Source organism: Coffea arabica, chromosome 2c, assembly GCF_036785885.1.
Source record: "Coffea arabica cultivar ET-39 chromosome 2c, Coffea Arabica ET-39 HiFi, whole genome shotgun sequence".
NCBI classification, from domain to species: Eukaryota; Viridiplantae; Streptophyta; class Magnoliopsida; order Gentianales; family Rubiaceae; genus Coffea; species Coffea arabica.
In genome coordinates, this window is record NC_092312.1 from 15,234,325 (window position 1) to 15,256,131 (window position 21,807).

At 35.2% G+C, this 21,807-nt stretch overlaps 1 pseudogene across 1 annotated transcript; it reads right to left on the bottom strand.

The window, feature by feature from the left end:
• Positions 1–2,071: 2,071 nt before the first annotated feature.
• On the bottom strand, positions 2,072–12,529 carry LOC113726250 (E3 ubiquitin-protein ligase UPL3-like; annotated as a pseudogene). Its single transcript, XR_011839032.1, has 17 exons — positions 11,189–12,529; positions 10,894–11,004; positions 10,650–10,766; positions 10,361–10,531; positions 10,124–10,285; positions 9,238–9,486; positions 9,034–9,155; positions 7,500–8,928; positions 6,440–6,535; positions 4,480–6,048; positions 4,142–4,366; positions 3,955–4,059; positions 3,524–3,695; positions 3,259–3,387; positions 3,047–3,169; positions 2,543–2,822; positions 2,072–2,316 (listed from the first exon to the last, which is right to left on the bottom strand). The product of XR_011839032.1 is annotated as an E3 ubiquitin-protein ligase UPL3-like (transcript).
• Between the last annotated feature and the right edge of the window lie 9,278 nt (positions 12,530–21,807).

Genomic DNA, 21,807 nt, shown 5'->3' on the forward strand with positions numbered 1-21,807 from the left:
TGTATGACATGTCGAATAGTTGAAGAGCTCTATACAATTTATTTATTTCATAAGGCTCAAGCGAAAATGAAGAGACAATAATTTATTTTGCACATTCAGTTTGGGGTAAAAGTTAAAAGACAAGAATTTGTTTGCAAACCTTAAAATTCTTTTTTTTTTTTTTTCCATTCTTCTCCCAACAATCCGTCTCATAGGCTACAGGCCACAATGTAATAGGCTGCTAGTACCACAATTTTCGACATCTTCCCTAAAACGTACAGATTCATCAATTAATCATCCCTATAGTTTCAATCAAAATTGCAATGGATCAAAGAACTTGAGCATGAAACGAAAATTGTGTATATTTCCTTCCTCAGAATCTAACCATCAAACTAAACGAGATAATATTAATATAAGACAAAAAGAAAGGCAACAATTAATTTTAAAGTGCCATAAATTTATCTCTAGCTAGTCAAATAAATAAATAAAGTGTACCAGAAACCACCAAACTAAAAATTTTGTTCTAGTCTAACCTGCTCAGCTCCTGAAAGTATTCAGCCAGTCCATTCTGTCAGTTTCTTTGGAGGGAAATGTTAGGTGCTCTTTGCATACCACTAGACTGTGGACATTGCCAGATTCTTATGCTGACTAGCCCTTCCACGGCTGTCTCCACTGACATTTGCAGCAACGTTCTACTTCCATGGTCTGAATTCGATTAGGATTTTCTGGGTTTCCCTATTTAGGATGTAAATCTGATGAAATGCTTATGCATAGAGAAAAGAGTATATGATTTGATCAATGTATCTAATTTGGTGCCTAAGAATTTTATTTCAAACAAGATTCGTGATTTGTCTTGCCAGTTTGGGAGTCTTGCAAATGCATGTAAAATTTCTGATTAAATGGGTGAGGGGGAATTGTATTCCTAGAATGCCAGAAAAAGACGATCATTCTTTTTCGGATTGTAATGAAATTGAGTTATGTTAGGCATAACCAGCCAAACCATATGTTTGAGTTGTACAAGTTGATGTCGAAAAATGGAAGATTGGTCTGTGTTCAGAGTTTCTAACTCGCTCTTGCTTCTGTTCATGGTTACAGTTGGGGAAAGGCGATTTATCGAAGGAAAATGTCCAAACCGTGCCTGCTAAGATGGTGTGCAGTATTCTGTTTCTTTTAGTGTTGACGGAATGGGCTATATGTACACTGTCCAAGCCTATCAGTCTTCCTGTATAAAAATTGCGAAGCAAATATGCTGTTGAAATTTGTCGCTCTCGTCCTTGTTTTCATATCTCCGGTTCCACCCGCCCCCCCCCCCCCTCCCCAAAAAAACACCAGAAAAAAAGAAAAATTTGCAGACAAGCACTTAGAGACATACACATGCACATTGAATACGTGCAGAAGCAGGAAATCAGGAGGGTTTCCATAAAAATGGGATGATCAGAGGCGATCAAAGTTCAAGGTCATTCTAGAGTATGAGTTGGGTACGTTCCAGCGACGACGGTGACTCAATCAAAGATGGGTTGTTTTCTAAATCAACAAAATAAACAATAAAGGTCGTTTGCCCTGGTAAAGATCATTAGCGTCTTTTAACTTCGAAGAGGACATGAGCGGGAGAAATATATCAGATGCTGTGCAGACGAACACACACTGGAAATTACGCAGATGAAATCAGGGGCACCTGTCTCGATTGACAAGCATTTCTGTTGAGCTCTTAATACTACTGAACCCATTTCACCCCCCCCCCCCCCCGGGTATAGTCCCCAGCCAGACAGTAATCTATCACAACCCAAAAACTACAGTGAACTTTACCCTTTCATTTTTACCTTTGAACGAATATTCCACGGCAACGCAGAGCCCAGAGAAGTCTGTACGTACTCCCACGACTCCCCAAATTATATTTACTTCAAAAACAGACGGTAGCGTTTCCAGGTAGTTGTAACCAAGCATTTCCAGAAATCCTTGAGTTAAAAGACTCGCTGAAAAGTATCATCCACCCAACTCTACCAATAGCATGACGAGACTTTGTTTTGCAGGTGTACTCGTTGTCTCAGCCATGTCATGACCATGAGATGCAGATGTTATCCTAGTCGCAATATTTTTAGGCGCAACATTCTGTTTATTGCTAGAAAAGAATATAAAACTCACATCAACAATGCGTTTCAAATTTAAAAGACAAAAGGAAAGAGGCTAGCCACATGCTTTGCAATACATATATCTCCATCTAACCTTCAAGTCAAAATGAAAATGAAAGAATAAATTTCTACTTATTTACAAGCACTAGCAGCACATATCCCTTGGTTGTTGCAAAGCCTTCTCTGCACCATGCCGTAATTTATCAACCTGACAAATGCTCTAAATTAGACCCATACTGAAACCCAGATCATGGTTTATTGAAAAACTACAAAAGATTATCAGAATAGGAAAACTTGACCAATGTGAAAATAAGGAAACACCATTCCGTGAACAATAAACAGAAGCTACCGATGTCCTAATTATCAAATAGAGAATCAAAAAAGGCGCTTAATACATGAAAATGATTCGGCAATTATCAAGTGAACCGCAATACCTGTTGTCCCTAATTTAATATGCTTCTCCCTCAACTGGACACCTCTGCTTTTCAGTAAAGGCTGACCTCAAGAATCGATCAGTTTAGAGCAGCAGTAAGTAGGAAGAAGCCTTTATTGAGCAGCAGCAAATTAATTACCTCCAACAACCAAAATTGCTTTTATACCCCAAAAAGGATTTGAACTTTACTGTACAAACTCAGTTAATTTGAAGCCTCAAGACAAATCAAAAGATCCCTGTCCTTCACTGATTGCATAAAGTAGTTTCTTGTACATGATTTCCTGTTTCAACAAATAAATGAATAAGCAAAAAAGCAGTATAACATAATAACCGAAGAAAGAAGGTGGAGAGACTTTGTATTTCAATCTCCTTTTGTGGGAGGAGAAGAACGACATTAGAAATTCTCCAGTTGCATCATACTTTCCTCAACCAGCAAGCTTGAATATCGTCTCAAATAGGCCTCAACAGCAAAAAGTTCTAAAAAGAAAAGGTTGAGGACTCCTACCTTTGTGGAATAGGGAGGAAGCTTCAAGTAATTTGCACATGTCATTACACTAGGCAAGTCATCATCTGCAGATTCGGATGGCCCAATACTGCTGTTTGTCGTGTTACCCGCACTCGAAGAATGCTGTTGCAAAAAACCAAAATGACTAGTGAGAATGCACTTAAATAAGAAAAATATATAGGCCCAGGAGTATCTACACCAATGCTTCATACCTTGCGCACAATTGTCAACTTAGGATTCAACACCGCCAAACCTCCAGGAGGAAGTCGAGGTGCACCAGTCACAAACTGGCAGAAGGCCCTTTGCTGCTCAGGGTTGAATTCTCCCATAATCTCCAGTAACTAGGGCAACAATTAAGACGAGATGAGTCATGAGAAGCAGAAAGAGGGGGAAGCTGGAGTGGGAGAGAGAGGGTGCCATTTCAATCATCTTTAACACTTATAGGAAGTGGGGGATTGGTAAAAGCAGAAAACGTACATTGACAATAGCAGGACTTTTTGCAGTATAGCCATGATCAAATTTGAGAGAGAGAGAGAGAGAGAGAGGGAGGGAGGAAGGGAGAGAGGACCTTCCATAGCTCCCTACGACCACAAAGCAGATAGTCCAACTCATTTGGAGAGAATATTTGCAAAGTTGAGATATCAAAGACCTGACAATCATAAAGCCCGGATTGGAAAAAATAGCTATTATCAGCTAAATGAGAATAAAGAGCCACACTCAAGCAAGGCACGTGCTATAAATGAGAAAATGTCACTTACGAAGGATATTATAGGAAACCAAAGAAGTAAAAGAATAGACTATTCGACACATTAATCCACAAACGCAACCATATACAATTACATGTCAACAACTAGTCAGACCACAAAAAGTTCCCATTAAAGAAACAAAATGACTGAATAGAGGAGGACCTGATTAAAGCCATATCTAAATGCTTCCATTTGCCTCCTAATCCCAGTCCTGACAATAGCATCAACCACCAGAGATACATAGTCATCCAAATTGTTGATATCCACCTGATATGATAAATAAAACCAGAGTAAGGAACAAGATGATAATGCTAAATACACCAAAACATCCCAATTAAACACAACTTACATCCTCATCGCCTGGTTTCAAGACATATTCAGGATACCCAGGAAGTGTAAAATCTAAACAGAGATCCTCAACTGGAGCCCCTCGGAAAAGTAAATCATCAACTTTATCATGAATATGACCTGCAATTGACTCCAAATACTGTTTCCTGCAAACCAGCGCCTGCAATTCTTGCAATGTCTTACCCAAGGCAGCATCAAAAGAAAGAACATCGTGCAAATCAAGCTCCTGCATCAACATTTGCATGTTGAGATATAAAAAATGGCTAACAATCTTCATGTAGCAGGTTGACTGACTTAGAATGCAATACCTATCCAAACAAAAAATGAACAGCATCCTACCTGACCAAGTACAAGTTTATAAAAGGAAGTTGACAGTGGTAGGTCCATGAGTCGCCCATCTTGAAGGGCTTTAGCCATCACACGCCCAAGTAACCGAAAGTAATCGACCACTTTAGAAAAATGACTACCATCTGAGGTATCAGCATTTGGGGGCCAAGGACGCGGAAACAATCCAAGAGGTGCAAGTATAAGATCTCTCTCACCATGCAATGAATCTAAACTCGCATTTGTCTTCCCATCTGTACCCCCATCAACTTCCATCACAGGTTCGTCTGACGAAGCACTTGACCTCCACATCCCCAATTTAACTTGTTGTAAGTCATGACTCAGCAGTGTGTAGAACTCCAGAGTAGGCCCTAACCCAGTCCCAACCTCTCCAAAATATTCAACTTCAAGGACAGCTTTTTGGCTGGAGTACATTTCCATGACTTTCACAGCAGAATCCAAAATCCGGTTCCGCGAAACACGTACTTTTTGGCGCTGTAATCGCCCAACCCTCACCTCCCTCTCATTTGTGGAACCATGTCCATCTGCACCCTGTTGCTGCTGAAGCCGATACAATGCACGTGACAATCCAAAAGCAGTTGAATAGAAATATTGGCGCCGAGTCTCAAACGGGAACAAAAATGGACAAGCTTTTGTCAACTGGTAACACCAGGATGGAAGGGACCCACTGCAAAGTGCAAGTGCATCCTGAATCTGCCTTGCCAATTTAGGAGTGAGTTTGCTATTGATGAATTCCTCAGATGGAACTTTGACACCAGTGGCACTAAGAGCATCTAGAGTTGCAATTTTTCCCTCAGAAAAGTCATCAATTACAGTCTGAATACGTAAACGTGGTGCAAGCTGATTCAACCCCTCAAGTACACGTAATAGAGCCAATATTTCATAAGTAGGGTTATTTTTTTCCAGATCACACGGAAGTTCCCCCTGCAATATGCTATCTAAAAGTGATCCTTGATGGGATGCGGACTCAGAGCTAACAGTAGCTGAAGAACTAGCTTTCGTAGATTTTGACAGATTTGTTGAGATTGGAGTCCCAAGTGAAGCATTATCAGATTGACTCTCTGCTCTCTGGTATGTGATAGTGTAAATATCACTCCAAAGCCTGCTTCCATCACTCGAAAGAAAATCACTGCCAGCATATCTCTCATCATCATCATCTTCGAGGACAAGCTGCCTTTGGATTGCCTGGTAAATGGTCAAGTGTCTAGTAAGCTGCTTCCCAGCTGCAGAAAACATCAACCTTGGAGGGTCACTAGAACCAAATAATAGACGTCCATGGCGATCTCTGCCTCCCCGCATGCCTCTCCCACTACCAGCTGCAAGTCCAGCCATCGCAACAGCAGCAAATGACATTGCACCCCTTGAACCGAAAGAACTCCCACTCCTGAGATCAGCAGAATCAGCCACTCCCACTGAAGGGCCTCTGCTGCTGGAGCCGCCCACTGGATTGATCTGACTGTCGCCTGAAACGGGAGCATCAGTGGCATCCTCGGTAGGGTCACCCAACTTAACATCATGAACCTTGTCTGGCATACACATGGGAATGGACTCATCTCTAAGTACCTGAAAAAATAAACAAGATATTCAGTACAAGAAACATGAAACTGTTAACCAGCTAAAAGAAAACAGCAGCGAGCTGATGCTCCCACTATCACAAACATGATATATAGTTCATCCACAGACATCCCTGAACATCAACTGCTGCGCAAATAGTCTTTGGCTTCCAAACTTTCTGTCAGTAATTACGTTACCATCAGTTTAACAAAACTCATCTTTATAGATTATATCATTAATTAGTTAAATACTCTAAGAACACTCGCACCATTAAATCTTAAATTATATTAGCAATCCAACTATATCTACGAGAGATCCTAGTACGCCTTTGTGGAAGCTAGTTATTTGTGCAAACTGCAACAAAACTTTCAGCAGAACAAAATAGATAGTAGAAATTTACATCTTCACGATCATCTTCATCATCATCTGAGATATCATCATCTTCAATCACCAAAGCATCATCAATTTCAACAGGAGAAATATCCAACTCATCATCCTGCAAAACAACATGACAGATGAGCACACCCCAAAATGTCAAAATTAAATTTAGCCAATCCGTGACCTCAAAAAAGGTAGACACACATTCTATTGGGAAAAAATTGCCATTTACCAGCCAGTACTATTTAATAGCCTTAGAAGATGTACGCAAAGCTCGGGCAACAAATATAAAACAATGCACTGCAGCTCAGAAATGTCAATCCTCTTTCTAAATTCCTTGCAATTGAGAGCCTAGTGAATTTATAATACCACACCATTTCAATTTCGAGTTAGGTTATCAACATAAAAAGATTTACTTAAACTCCCATAGTCAACTTCTTCATTTCCCTTCTCTCTAATCCCACTAGAAACATTGTTCATGTTCCGCTTCCATCTACATTCTTTGTTGTCTTAAGAACATCTAAATCAGAGCTCTCCTACAGAACTATATAACTGCACTGGATATGGAACAATACATTATTAAATATCTTCTTCGTTCTCATCTTGTTTACCTAATATCCCACTACAGAAATTCATTAAAATGTGGTTACCCAACGTTCAGGAACATATATAGCTGGTCTCCTAATAAGCTGATAAGGGTTTCTCTACCTTTGTTGAAGGCAAAAGTCCCAGGCTTTGCATTGCACTGTACATTCTCTTCAATCCTTCAGCAACTGCACTCTCATCCTCCCCGTGGATAATGAAGAATACTACCAATCAAGCCTTAGGCTATTATTGAGATTTGACAAACTTCTTGTAATTATCTTGTGTTTCGAGCAGGTTTACACTACTCTAATTCATTCGAACTATATTAACTGTGCAAGGTTTCATCCGCCAAAAACAATATTTGGCAGACGAACTAACCACAAAAATTCATCTTCAATTCAAGCAGCAGCAGTAATTAGCATAAAGAAATATAACAACATTTGTCACACAAGAAAAAATAGTAAGAGACATAATCAGTATGTAAGAAAATAGCATACCTCAGAACTAGTATCCCCAGTCACAGGCTTCATTTGAGCATCTTTATCCACAGCTGCTCTTCTACGAGCAGCATTTCTAGTTTGAGGTCCTCTCCCTTCCTCTGAAGCTGACTTTAGAACTGCTTTCCCCTTTCCCTTTGATGAGCTAGCACTTTTTTCTTGAGCAGGTTCCTTTTTATTTGCATCACCTATATTAATGGATGATCTGGACCGCGTAGAATGGCGGCGAGTGGTTGAAGCAGGTGTGGAAGTAGATGGCGATGAAACAGCTGTGCCTGCAATCGCTGTCCCAGAGTCGGAGTTCCCTGCTGAAACTGAAGGCTTCTGACCAGAGTCACTTCGTTGGACCCGTGGCCATAGGAAGTCTTCTACAGCTGCTAAACTTGCTAATGGATCAATCAGAACAACATTTGATGAATAGTCACGAAGGGATTTTTCTCCCTGGGCTCTACAGAGCCGCAGCTTAAAGGGTTGTGATAAAGCACTTAAACCAGAAGAAGGCCGTGAATTCCCACTGGAGGATCTAGACGTATGACTCAGAACAACAGGAAAGCGTTCCAATGATGATAGAGCATTTTGAAGCTTTTGAATCAACACACTCATAGGATCTCCACTACCTTCACCAACATTTGATGGAAGAGCAACTGACACAAAAGATTTGTACCTTTTGACAGCTTGTTGCCGAAGCTTAGGAAACTTAGCTTCTGAAATTCCATCCTTGGAGAAATATCCACATGTGAAGTAATTCAGCAAAGCTGCAATAACCCCACTGCCTATGAACTCAAAAGTTGACACACCATCCCCTTTGCTGAGCTCCCCCAAAATCTCCGATATCACTCCAACTAAATTCTCCTCTCTGCTAGCTGAAACATCAGGAAGACGAGAACCAGAAGATTTAGATTTTCCCTTGGCTTTCGACTTCTGTTCGTCAATGCCAGCATTTAGTTTAACACACAGATTCTTCAAATGCAAAAGGTCATCTGTAATCCCAGCTTCAGTGGCCTCCGGATTTGATGGGAAATATTTTTCCTTGAAAGCTTTTGCGCATGCACTGACAGTCACACGAAGACTAGAATTCACTGATGAAAGTTCAATGGAATTTGGAGGAGAACCAAAACTAGAAACTGGATTTTTAGAATCGTCAGAATGGTTCACATCAGCATTTGAATTATTGCCACGTCGTCGGTTACGCCTCAAGCGAGACGATGATCCAGGTATGGAATCGTTATCCTTTTCGTTGGAGGTTTGTTGCTGGGGAGCATTACTTTGAGAACCAGCTAATATCAGGGTATCTATAGCATGTACAACACCTTCTCTAATAAACATCTTAGAAAAAGTCCCTGGAAGCTTTTCCATTAAAATTTCTGCTATTTGAAGAGCAGGGACCAACACCTGAGGATCCTTCCAAGCTAATACCCCAGCCAAGAAGCTAGGTAAACCGAAAAAAAAATAAAGAGAACAAAGATATTTAGGCATTGTACTACAATAAGTAAGAATTAGAAATGCCACAGTGGGGCCAGCACACAGCTTGTACCTGGATATATTTGTTACACTTAATAAAGATTGAATCATATCAGCTGTGCTGAAGTACATAAGTTTTCCAATGACTGAGAGGCATTTATGACGAACAGGACCATTTACACTTGAACCATATATCTGCATTGCACGATATGGATAATGTTTCACTTGAAATATCAACAATGGAAAATATATAAACGAGTAATTACCAAAGATTAACCTGGATAAGAACAGGAACGAGATCTATTCCAAATTGTTGCAGGAGTTCAGGCTGATCAATGAACAATTTCTCTCTAGCTGAAACTTCTAGAGAATTTCCATTTGAATCTTCCTGCTTATTGGAACTGCTACCAGGTGACTTCTTTGTATAGGAACCTTTCATGAACAAATTAGTACTTGCTGGGAGAGAAATGGTTCCTTGAGGAAGAGAAGGAAGAAGCTCATTTGCCAAGCTGACGATCTCAAAAATCTGATGATTTGAAACAAGAAGGAACTTAAATCTATATGCAAAGAAACTCACGACAGAAATTTAGGCCAAAATGCATTATTAAGATGAACTACTACAGGTAAAAGATCATCTCCATGAAGACAGGGTAGATGATTACATATCTTAGTGCCATAAGGGCATTAAAATTTCCAAAATTAGCAAGACATAAGCACTTATAAACCACCCAATTATGCAACCAGAAGCCTATGAATTTTGCAATTACAGGAACTGATCAACTATAGGCCACATCATTTTTGAAGAACTTCCCAAATTTATCTATCCAAATTCAATGCTGATAAACATCAATTTTATTGACAAACATCAGGACACAAATTAAAGAGGACTCTGAACCTGAACCACTAAACAGATTTTAGACAGCCAAGAAGATGATAAACTGTACTTCAAAGCTTGTTTAAATTTTCAGAATGCAATTGAATCCAACATTTTTGTTAAATTGTAAAAATCAATGAAGGATCCTACTACCGAATGATCCTAGATTAGCAATAGCAATAAAGAGAAGCTAGATCAGAGCCACTTGGACTTCTGAAAAATAACAGGACACGAATTGCTAGATCAGGTTATCTATCTGGAAAATAGGATTACAGAGAAAAAATGCTACCTGTTCAGCTGGCCTATTTAATGCAGGTGAAACAGACATGCCAGCAACAAGGCCAGAACCAGATAGAATGTCCTTGAGAATCCCACTGATGCCAAGGAGCAATAAGGTTTTCGCTCCAAGATGAGAGCCACTTGCACATGTTGAAAGAAGTCGGATCAAACCCTGCAAGTCTTATCAGGTTATAACCCAGCATCAAATCCAATAAGTGCATTAAACTCAAAGCTCTAACAAAGTTACCGTGTATGTAGAAGAGCTAAGAGATGCCTGACCACCTCCAGAATTACTGGTTGAAATGAGGGAGGCAGCCTGTGTAACCAGTCCATGATTACAGAGTTCATCCAGCTTTTCAGGGGAGGTGGCAAAAGACTCTGCAATCCTAGTCAAGCAAATAGAAGCATGCTCCAAAACCTATAGAGAAAGAGGTAGGGGGAAATGCAAAAATAAGATTCAGAACAGATAAATGTGGTGAACATGGAAAGTGACTACAAAACTGAGGTAATGGTATTTTGACAAATATTTGTTTAACCTTTGCATCGTGATATTGAAGCAGGTTTGTCAGCAGAGGAACAGCTTCCATCACAAAGTCAGCAGCATCTGAGGGGAGTTTCTTACACATGTTTGCAGCAGTAGACAATGCCACACGCTGAAAGATATACATGAAAAATTATGCAATCAACCCCGATACAGGAAAATTACTATCTGGCACTTGTTAATAAATGATCAAATCGAGATTTTCTGAACAAAATATACAGGTTTTTAACAAATGGTACCTGGACCCCTGTTGAGAAGAAGTCAAGGTAGGAAAGCACCGCCATCAACGCTCCTGCACGCAAGCAAGCAGTTGGGTGTTCCTGAGATATCTTCTTCAATGCTTGCAACGACTGTTCCCGTCAAAAGAATCCACAAAGGTCATCATTTTGAAAATCAACAAATTGCCAGAAAATTATGACACAATTACGAAAATTTTAGCATCAGATTATAAGTTACAACTCAATTCACGGTTCATGAAAGAGCATGTACCACTCATTCAACAGTTCACTCGTATACAAGGTCATAAAGATTCACCTGTTCAGCCAAGTCCACGTATTCAATTGTGAGCAATCGAGCAACAAAACAGGAAACTGCACCATAATGCACCACCGCAGCACAAGAAGAAGGCAGCACATCAACCAAGTGAGTTAGTGCCCTGGCTGCAAGTAGCATAATGTCAATGTTACTCTCGCGGTTGAGCAAACCAACAAGCACAGGAACAAAAGAGTCCACGGAGAATGTGCTGAGCGACTCCTCAGTCCCGATTGAAAGCATCTCGCACAGCTGCGTTAACGCTTCAACTTGCTTTCCCTCCTCGCCATCAGACCTCAAACCAGATAGAATCTTCTTAAGGCGCCCACTCTGGTGTGAAGCAGAACCAGACCCCATTGCCGAGCTGGGGAGCAAATCATCCAATCCAGCACCGAGCTTCCGGAGCAGGCCTTGAAGTGCACTGCTGGCCGAAGTTAAATTCTGATGCAAAATTCCCACACCGCCCTCGCTGTCATTATCATCATCGTCACAGCCACCAGAATCAATATTCAATCCAAGGCTCCTCTCAGCATCTCTATCCCTCTCCCTCTCCCTTTCCCTTTCTCGAACCCTAACCTCATGCTCTTTCTCTTTGCCTTTATCGGAATTATCCTTATCGGAGGCATGACTAGGGTTTTTGCCACGACGGCTGCGGGTACCAGAACCAGAGGACTCGTTAGTAGAGTCCATGGGTGTCGAGGAAGCGAGCGAGTCTTTTGACCTAGTTACTACACGTGAACGAGTGGAGATCGAAGAAGAATTAGCGGCAGCAGTGGCAGTTGTGGTGGCGGTGGGGGCAGCAGCTGCGGCGGAGAGACGAGCACGCTTGGTGGCACGGGTTGTGGGACCAGATGAAGAAGAAGAAGAAGGCGCTGATGAGGTGGCCTCCACCCGCTTCCGGCTACGAGTTTCCATACAAAAGCCCAAACCCCTCAAAACCGCGAATCCGCTCGCCGATTAATCGGCGATCAAAGGCACCTCTGATCCCCAAATTATTATCATCTCCCAATAAGAAACACTAAATCTTCCTAAATTCCAATTCAATTGAAACAAAAGCTTGAATCTTTAGCGATTCAGCTGCAAAGACCCCAAATTACAAACCCTAATTTCAAGCAAATTTCTTATGTATATCAATTAAATGTGAATAATGGACAATCCACACGCGACGACGGGTCGTATTAAAACCAGATAGGGAAGGGTGTTTTTGGTCGTAAAGAAAAGAATGAAATTGAACTAATAGAAGAAGTAATATAAAAGGGCAGATGGAATCATATGTAAAGTTAGGATCACAGATGGAGAGTAGAAATATAGACACGAGTAGCATACAAAACCCTAATTGTGATTTGTGTTTGTGATTTTCTCAATCTAAATAAGTACTAGATGCTTTGATTTTTGTGTTTTTCTTTTCTTTTTTTTTTTTTCTAAATTAGTAACTTGACCGTGCTAATATTGAGCGTCATCATAAGAACAGAGAGGCGGTGGTCGCTCGATCGTCCAAAAATCTTTTACTGTATTGGTCCAAAAAAATTATACAAAGAGCACATCCAATGTGTGAGCAATTTAAAAATAATTATTAAAATTAATTTTTATATAAATTCTTTATAAAAAATTACAATTTATTAGTAATTTTTCTTTAATATAGTTATAGTTAATTTGGTAGTTACAATATTCAAGAGTGTTACGGGAGATTATATTAACAAATGTGATTAGGCGGTCAGAATAAAAATTAAATTCTTTTTAAAGACAAAATTGAAAGTTCAAAAAATTATACAAAATGTTATCTCAATTGTCATTCCTCTTTCCCTTTATTATTGTACAAATATAGGGCCTGTTTGGAACCTGAGTTTTCTGGGAGTTTGTCTAAAACTTTACTGTAATGCACTGTAGAAGTTTTTGAAAAAATTTTGTAGAAGTTTTTGTAAAGTGAAAAACTTTTTTTTTGTAGAAGTTTTTGAAATGTTACTGTAGACGTTTTTGGATTATTTTTAGAGGTATTTTTAAAACATATTTTTGAGTATTTTATAATTTATAATTTTTATATCTTTAAACATTTATGCATTTATAATACATTTATAAATATTTAGAAATAAATATATTTATATATTTATATAAAAATATATAAATGTATTATATTATATATAATACGTAATATACATATATTTATAAATGTATACATGTATAATTAATATAAATGTATAAATTATAATTTATAAATGTATATGATGATTATGTGTAAATGTATTAATATAATTAATATAAATATATAAATGTATTAATATTATGTATAAATGTATAATTAATATTGTTTATAATTAATAATTTTTATTGTTTAAATATTTATATGTATTTATGCATTTATAATACATTTATAAATATTTATAAATAAATATATTTATATAGTTATATAAAAATATATAAATGTATTATATTATATATAATACATAATATACATATATTTATAAATGTATAATTAATATAAATGTATATACTATAAATGAATATTATATAAATATATAAATTATAATTTATAAATATATATGATGATTATGTATAACTGTATTAATATAATTAATATAAATGTATAAATGTATTAATATTATGTATAAATGTATAATTAATATTTTTTATAATTTATAATTTTTATTGTTTAAATATTTATATATATTTATGCATTTATAATATATTTATAAATAAATATATTTATATAGTTATATAAAAATATATAAATGTATTATATTATATGTAATACATAATATAAATATACTTACAAATGTAATAATTGTATATTATTATAAATGAATATTATATAAATATATAAATTAATATATTATAAATATATAATATTATGTATAAATGTATTAATATAATTAATATAAATGTATAAATGTATTAGTATTATGTATAAATGTATTATGTTATACATAATAACATAATACATAATATAATTGTATATAAATATACATAAATATATATACATAAATGTGTAATATATATAATATGTATTATATTTATTAAATATATAATATATAATATTTATATAAATGTATAATTACATATTTATATTAATATTAATTTATATATCATATAATATTTATATAAATATGTAAAAATATATTTTAAATAAAATAAAACATTTATAATATGTTTAAATAAATATATAATATTATAAATATATAATATATATAATAAATTTTTTAGGGTGAGGGACTCAAAAATTAAAAAAAAATTTTGAGGTTACCGGCGGCGTCGGAATAGGTGATCGGCGCCGGGAGAGATGGTGGAGGCGGTGTCTGGTGTGGTGGGTTGGGTGAGGGAGGAAGAAAAGTTTTTGAGAAATTTTTTGTGTATAGATTTTTGAAGTGTTTAGGTAAAAAACTTTCCATCTTTTGTGTATATAACTTTGTGTATAGTTTTTGGGGTTCCTGTAGCAAAAGTTGTTAAAAAACTAGTAGCTAAAAAACTTGGTAAAAAACTAGGGTGCCAAACAGGCCCATAGATGTATTTATAGTATGATTAATACCAAGTCCAAACCATCTCTTTTTTCTTAAATATTTTTCTTTTATTTTTCCATCCCTTTCCGTACTCATCCTATACTTAACTATTAAGTATATAATTCAAATTTTGAACTTAAAATAAAAAAAATTATAGCAGCTCTCGCTTAACTATTAGGTTGACTCTAGTAGTTGCCAAACAATCTCTTTTTAATTATGTAAACTTTTTTTGTTTATTTATTTATTTGCTTTTGTTTATGCTTTAATCATTTTTGAAGTTTGACGAATTTGATTTTTTTTTTTTTTTTAATACAATCGGTTGAGCTTTTCTGAGCAAGTTTAAGTCATCAATCAAGCCACTTGTACGCGATTTTCAACTCTAGATATGGCCGAACAACTATTACTTGGAAATTACAGCGAACGCGAAGCATGGGGGACTGAAGTTGAATTGTTTTTGCATAGGACGTACATCCTTGATGGGTTAGCATGGCATCAAGCTTACGTTCTCAAATTCAACTTTTCGAGTGCTCGATTTGCTTTTGGTCTCTGGCAATTGGCAAACCTGGCACCAACACGAGAAGTATCACTTGTTTGTTTGGGGTTTGCACTTTCGCGAATGTCTTTTGTTTTCCGCCTTTCACACGCTTTCCATACTGTATCTAGAGGCGGCAATTTTGAGATACATTTATCCATTCATATAATTTATAATTAAATAAATTTAAATTATCCATTTATAGTATTGATTTTAAATGATTAACCAAAATAAACACATTAAATTAAATGGATTTATATGAATTATCTACAAAAATCATATATATCAATTTACTTAAAAACCAAATAAAAGAAACAAAAAAGAAATAACTAAAAGCGGATATTAGACTCAATCCTCTGCCTCTTCACTTCCCGATGGTTCTGCTATCAAGCTCGCACAGTGACACCCTCCCGGGGCTCTATTTCCATTTTTCAATCAATTTTGCCTTCCTTTTTTTAAATTAAAACCTAGCTCTCTTTCGTCCCCAAAAATTCCCAATTTTAATTCATCAATCAAAATTGAGGCGTCTACATACTTTAAACCTGATTGTAAAACAAGTGAATGGCTTCTTATTTTTATGGATGAATTCCAAACTTTGTCTATTGGTGCTTGTGCACATACACATGGTAGCTTTTAGTTTTATAATCTCTGCAAGATTTGAGAATCCATGTGGTCATTTGTGAAAAAAAATTTGATGAGTTGGTTTCTCATGAACAAACTCAGCCATTAGACTTTTCCTGTGAAAATGAATTTCATGAGCTGGTGCCTTTTGACTTAATATTAGTCAGAAAACATCATCCACCGACTATTCTTACATGATCCGTGGCCATCGTTAATGTAAAATAAAGGAACATGTGTCACTCTATTACGTAGTGACAAAGTTTGTAAATTCTCAAAATATTGATGTAGACTTATTTTATGGAATGAAAAATGTAATATCTGACGAGTAGGGGTGTTTCGCGAATCGAGCCGCTCGCGATCGGATCGCGAGCGGCTCAAATACGAGCTCGACTCGAGCTCGTCAATATCGAGTTCGAGTCGAGCTCGAGCTAATTAAGTCGATCTCGAGCTCGAGCTCAAAAACATTAAGCTCGTTGGCTCGCGAGCTCAATTATATATATATTTTTTATTTTTTATTTTAATAGTAAAATTACATATATATCCCTAATATTTTATTATTTATTAAAAAAATTATTATTTTATTCATTTTTAAAAATAAATATTTATTATTTTATTTTTTAAAAATAAAATAATAATAATTATTTTTTAATTTTTTAAGCTCGAGTTCGAGCTTCACAAAATTAACTCGAGCTCGGCTCGATTAGCCAAAGCTCGGCTCGAGCTCGGCTCGTTTGCACCCCTACTGACGAGTAATAAATACACATATATATATATATATGTATGTATGCACATATATTTGATTGGTACATAAAGCTACCATTATAAGTCTGGGATTTTTTTAATATAAAAATCTAAGTATTTTGTCCTATTTCTTATCGAAATACACCTTAAATTTACAAGTACATAAAAAAGTATCTTCATATTACAAGAAATGGTAAAACAAAAAAAATAACCAAAATATTAAAATGGATTATAAATGAATAATTGGTTTTTATTTAATCCATTTAGATCTATTTATTAAATGGGTCTAAATAGATTGGATAAATTTCATCCACCATCCATTAAGTCAAAACCAATTATGAACAATTTATCCATATTGTCACTTCTACTGTATACGATTGATTGTGTCTTGCAAGAATTACTTAGATAGACCTTGACTAATCAACTCTCCTAAAAAGATAAAAGCATAATTTACAAATTTAGGTGCAAGTTAAGGGTCCAAACATTCGCACTTGGTCTACCATAATGCCTACTAGGGTTGTAAACGAATCTAATCTCTTGCGAGCGGTTCAAATCTGAGAACCGAGTTCGAACTGATTAAATCGAATTCAAACTCGAACCCGAATTCAAATTCAAAAATATTAAACTCGTTATCTCACGAGTTGACTCGAACTTGATTTTTTTTTATTTTAATAGTAAAATTACATATATATTCATGATATTTTATTACTTGTTAAGAAAAAATATTATTTTATTCATTTATAAAAATAAAATAAATTTTTAAATTTTTTTTAAACTCGAGCTCGAGCTTGATATTTTGATATTGTCGAACTCGAACTCGAGTTCGAATTTCATAAATTATGTTGATACTCGACTCGATTAAATCAAAACTCGTCTCGATTTGACTTGTTTGCACCCTTAATGCATACTATAATATCCAAAGGTTGCAAATTAAGGATTCAAACCATATACTTACACCTACCCTAATGTCCAAATGTTGCAAATTAAGGATTCAAATCTTATACTTGTGCCTGCCTAATGTCCAAAGGGGATGCAATATTGCACCCCTTAAAATTTTGTGGACACTTAAATGTCCAAATACTATTTGAGAGTTAGAAACCTCGTATTGCATCAACATGCCCGATCTTATTAGTACTCTTTAATATCAATCTCAATCTTATGTAAAAAGGAGGAGAAGTTTGGTTTAAACTTTTTTTGCCCTTTTTGTATTTTTTTTTCTTTTACCTTCCCACTGAAAATCTAAATTTTATCACCACCATCTTCATCATGGGAAAAAAAAGAAAATAAAATATACACTCACATTTATTGGTCTTAGAAAACTCCAACAATTGCCAATAACTTATTTTTCATAAAAGAGAAAAACTTACACAAAAAATAAAATAAAACTTTTAATAAGTTCTAATTATCTTTTTACAAATTTTCCTTTTAATTTGTACACATGACTTGAATATTTTGATCACTCCATGTGTAGGCGCACCTAAAAACTTGCCTTTTATGGGTTACTATGGGCCGGTGGAAGGCCTATGAATCCATGATTATATTTGCATTGGGCTTCCATATTCTCAAATCTCACAAGTTTTCTCTCCACGATCAATCGAATTCACCATCCTTCCAAGCTAGCACAGCATTTTCATGTAAACCGATTTAATGGGAAACTCCTAATGCATCTTTAGATTATTAAAAAAAAAAATGCAAAGCATTTAACAAATGCCCAAGTTAAAAGATGGTTGAAAATGTGGCATTCAACTTACGACATTCTTGAGCAATACTAGGAGTGAATGCACGGGTATTTGGTACCTGTGGTTAGAGATGATTTTTCATTAGATAAATAATAGTACATTCTGGAAAAAATAGTTATCAAATATGACAAAATCAATAATAGTACATTCTAATTGTAGCACACTTTTGTACACTGCATTTTATCAATACTTCTATAATTTTATCATTTTCAAAAGTCCCCCACAGATGTCAATTAAAAATCATCTAAGAGTAGGCATTAGGCATAAGTTGTTTCAAACAAAGAAATATCCTCCAATGATTAGGTATAGTAATATGTTAATTGCGCAATGTGTTAATATATTTTTGTATTAATTGCACAACAAAAATCACATTTCAATTAAATGTGTCTATAACACTATTTCAGTAATTGTACCAACACATAAACTTATATGAGTTGTACTCGATACAAAAATGGTTACAAATAATTCAATATTTCATAAATACTCAGATGTCTCCATAAATTAAAACTTTAAATGTATCAAAATAAGGGTATTTTGGTAAATATATCTAAACACATGTTGCTCTCAATTGTACCAAAATCTTTAAAAAGCTACATAACATTTTACATTTTCAAAAAGTACTTATCTATATGGTTGAAATTCAAATTTCTTTTAATCACAACTCATTCTTATATAGTATAAGAATACGAGTTGGTGACATGTCACGTTTTAGGTTGCTTAAATTTACTTTTTATGTAATTTGTTGTTATCATCGCATAACACATTCAAGAGTAAAAAGAAAAATATTATGAAACAGTTAAAGATGTGGATGTCTATTTGTATTTTCGAAAAGATTGATTCATGAATTTTTCACATGATTCATTGGTACATTGATGAATCCTTTTGTTGTTTGAGTTCATTAATGGAGCTATTTTGTTCATGAATGAGAGTTTAATAGGGTTCATGTATTTTTAATTTTGTATTTACCTATATATATAGGTATACTAACATCTCTTAGAATAATTTTTAATCAATTGAAATAATAAGAAATTAGTTATTAATTCTTTCTACTTCTTACTCTATTATTCCAATCCCTATTTTAGGAGTTTATTTTATTAATTTTACAATAAAAAACAAATTTTTAGATGTATTTTTATGTTATTGATTAACTACCCATGCCACTTATGCTCTCACACCCATTAAAGTGCGGTTCAATCTGTTTCTTCCTTGGTCAGTGAGCCTGAGACCTTTTGAAAACAATAGGCTTAACTTCATCATCATGTTTAAGGGTACACCGCATATGTGTGCAATTAATAAAAAGATATTAAATTGATTAGAATTATTGTTATTAGAAAGTAGCAGTTTAAAAGAGTTCAATTGTGTCAAAAATGTGTTTTAGTATTAAAATGATAGTTTGTTTGAAGAAGTGGCGCTTAATTTCAACAATGGTAAGGACGTGAAGTAATTTTATGAAACTAGGTAGTTAAAATAATATAGTTGTATAAGGAAATAAAGGTATATTTTGATAAAATATTAAGTGACATATTTTGTTTACATCAGTCCCTCCCTTCAATTTTATATATAGTAAGATAAGATAAGATATTTGGTAATGCATTAAATGATACATTGTCATAGTTATTAAATTCGGAACTCTACTCGGAGAAGTGACCTGGTCATCCAATCACCGGTTCAACCGCGGGTTGAGTGATTCAATCATGGGTTACACAATAGTTATATTATACAATACAATAATATATTTTAAATTATAATATACTTCATTAGTCCTATTAAAAGTGTCATACTTTCTATTTTGGGATGTCCCAAAATATTTGTCATATTGGAAAAATTAAAGCACCTTGTAGTCTATTTTTCCAATATAATCATTCTTTCTAATCATATGCATGTTACCATTCAAATTTAAATTTTAAATTTGTGATGGTAAATTTGAAAAGAGAATTACAAATATCACAATCAAACCACTATTTTTAAAAAGTTGGATAACCAAAATATGACTAAATAATTGAGATGGAGGGAGTATATAATAATATCATAATATTATAATCCCTTCATTCAATAATATATGATAATATATATATAATATATATAATAATATATTTTAAATTTCAATCGACGATTTTTTTGGATACACCAATTCAATTGTCGAGTCATTGGCTAGTCAACAAGTTTCTCTCTTGACCAATCTAGGTAGCAACACATCCTTGTTTTATGGTCGGTTTACCAGCTTGACTGGTTCAATCACTTGGCAGGTTAGGTTTTATAATATGCATTATATCAATCCCAATGGATGGCAATGGGGTGGGTTTCAGGCAGAGGATGGACTCTATTTTCAAGTAACTCCCCCAATTCCCACCCCTGTTCCTCCCATCCTCACTTTGCCCTGTCCCACTATCTTTGCAGGTGCTTGCGGGTGGTAATTCCTTTTTTTTTTTTTGGTTGAGTCATCTCAAAAGTATAAAGCACTCAATAGTAAATCAAAGTAATAGTAGGCAACCATACCATATGCAGATGCATTCAAAGTTCAAACACAAAAGATAGGCAAGATTCAAAGACATGCAATTTGAGTCAACGTTTAAAAAGGAAACAAAAGAAGGTAAAGAAAACTTATGCAATGTAATCACTTTGCCTCCTCTCATTTTCTTTGATCGACGTGTAGTTGAGCGATCAAGTCTTGTCTTCATACCGTCTTGAGACCAAGTAAGAAATATGGATGAGAGAACTGTAGTTGAATCGTTTAGATGTGAGAGAGAGGAGTGATAGTAGGGGTTGAGAGATTGACTAAAAGAACAAGCGGAAAGCGAGAGAGCAAGATGGAGGAGTTGGATCCTAAAAAGATTGAAAGTAAAGGCAAGATGGTGAAGTGTGATTGCCCTTGTAAGGTTAATGGATTGGGAGGGGGGCGGGGAAATATAGGAAGAGCCAAAGAAGAGGAAGGTTTAAAAGAAAGGAAAAGTAGAAACTAGGTTTCCTCATATAAAATTGCAATTACACATAGCTCATTAAGAATTGTATTCCAATTAAAAATAATTTATAATTATTAAATTATGTATATAATAGCTCATTAAGAATTGTATTCCAATTAAACATAATTTATAATTATTAAATTATCTATATAATTCTATTTATATCAAGTAAGTTTTGTGGGGATAGGACGGGAGTAGCCTTTTCTGCCCCATTTATAACAGGGAAATAAAATCTCCCATATCCTACTACACCCCTTGTCCTAAAACGACCTTTACGGGATCCGCTCTTATTGCCATTCTTACACGATCGATTTCTCTTGGGCCCAATTGGCAAAGTTAAGGGCCAGCTTAGGATTAAAAAGCACTCTCAAGCCCATTTGCAACGCTCATGGAAACTTGTTGCTCTTTAAAATCACTTATAGGTTTGTCAATACAACCAATTAAATAAAAAAATAATTATCTGGGTCTTTTGATAGGTAACAGACAAAAGATAAAATAAATATTGGATAGCAAGCAGCGTATTGCTTAATTATCACAA